This window comes from Lepidochelys olivacea (assembly GCF_965140295.1).
Source record: "Lepidochelys olivacea isolate rLepOli2 genome assembly, chromosome: 13".
Classification (NCBI taxonomy): Eukaryota; Metazoa; Chordata; order Testudines; family Cheloniidae; genus Lepidochelys; species Lepidochelys olivacea.
Window position 1 is genome coordinate 39,098,235 of NC_140423.1, and position 1,872 is coordinate 39,100,106.

Consider the following 1,872-nt stretch of genomic DNA (forward strand, 5'->3'; position numbering starts at 1 on the left):
CAGAATTTGGCAGGGAAGTTAAACCTTGTTCCTCAGGGTTTAAACCAGCGACACTCGGACCTCAGGTGCCGAATTAGCGATCAAAATTACCCCAGTAATGTGTGAATGACAGGGGAAATGTTTAGTGTGTGTCTACACAGAGAGATATGCACTGAATAGATTTAATATAGACACATACATATTTATATATTGTATTCGTATTGATATGTATATAGCTATAAATCCTCCCACACCGATGGGAATGAGACCTGCGGGTGCTTGTCTGATTGTTTCCCTCTTGGGGAGCCGTGAGATGTGATCTCTGGGTGTCCGTGTTAGGAGGAGCTGAGTTAGTAGACCAGGAATTTTCTCTCCCCGATGTCCACCTCCTAAACCTCCTTTTGGCCACTGTCTCACTCTGCTTCTAATGGAGACGTGAGTGTGAAAGGGCCCCGAGTGAGTCTAGACAATCCGCTTCCCCTTTTTGTACCAGCCCCGCTTTGCTCTGTGTCACTGTGTGTCTCTGGCACAGTAATACATGGCGGTGTCTGCAGCCGCGAGGGAGGCCAGCTGCAGGGAGAACCGGTTCTTGGAGGTATCCGAAGAGATGGTGGTCCGGCTTTGGAGCGACGCGGCAAACCACTTTCTCCCGTCGTGTGGGTATATACGTGCCACCCACTCCAGCCCTTTCCGGGGGGGCTGCCGGACCCAGCTCCACGCGTAGCTGCTGTCAGTGATGGAGACACCCGAGACAGCGCAGGTCAGTGTGAGGGTCTGTCCGGGCTTCACCCCACCCGGGCCGGACTCGACCAGCTGCACCTGGGAGAGGACACCTGGGGAGAGGAAAACAAAATATGGACGAAATTAGCCAGCCAATGAATCTGTGCAGCTGCCCCCAATTCTCCCACTGCCCAAGAGACACTCACAGCTGGGGGCCAATAACAGGAGAAGGAAAAGCCACAGAGATGTCATTCTCTTTCTCATAAAATGAGGGAGACTCCCGAGCAGGCAGGACTGGGCAGTTCTGTGTCTGGGGAGAGACTGAGGCTCCTAGAACCAGGGGTTTGTATTTAACCAGGAACCCCCCGGGGCAGGGATTTGCATGCGGCGTTTCCCCAGCGGGTATAAAGGGAGGGGCCCCTCTAGGTAGGGAGCTGTCTGGTGGGAAGCAGAGTCACACATCAACTTCATGTGTTAGCGTGTGACCAAGGGAGGGACGGTGCAGGTTCTGGGCTCTGCCAGAATAAAGGCCGTGAGGGCAGCAACCCAGGGACAGTCTAGAGCGCACGCGTGGGGGAAACGGTCCGGTGCTTTTCCTGTAGCAGAGACACCTGTGAGGGGGAGAGAGAGTGTGAGAGAGACACTGCTGGGCCCTGCTGGAGGGAGTGAGACTTGCTCTGTGTGCAGGTGTGAGTTAGGCTGGACCCAGACAATCCCTTACACTGACCTGTAAAGTATCCGGTGACTCCGTTCCAAGCTATGCGGTTCGGACATTGCTGAGAAGAGCAGGGAATGGCTCGGGGACACCTAATATTCTGGGGTCAGACACTCTGCCCTTCCTCTCAGACACCGGGACGTCCATGGAGAAGGCGGACAAAATGCCAGCTCATGACCCAGCGAGAAAGAGGACAAACTAGACTGGAGTAAGGCACCTTTACTCGGGTATAACCTCATCCACAGTAGGCCTTGCACTGTTATAACCACATGGGTGAAAACATTACTCTCCTAAGTCAAGCAGTTATATGAATGTGTGTAGCTGTGTGTAGACCAGATCTGAGTGCTCTAGGGAGTCAGGAGTGGTTTAGAAACAGACTTGCTCCAGTTTGACTTAGGCCTTGTCTACAGGGGAAATTAGTTTTGGTATAACCTAAATGTAAATTTAAATCCATGTGT

General features: G+C 52.7%; 1 gene segment (V, D, J or C); it reads right to left on the reverse strand.

The window, feature by feature from the left end:
- Positions 1-489: 489 nt before the first annotated feature.
- Positions 490-1,653, reverse strand: LOC311529939 (immunoglobulin heavy variable 4-30-4-like). The segment is given in 2 exons: positions 1,638-1,653; positions 490-812 (listed from the first exon to the last, which is right to left on the reverse strand).
- Positions 1,654-1,872: the final 219 nt, after the last annotated feature.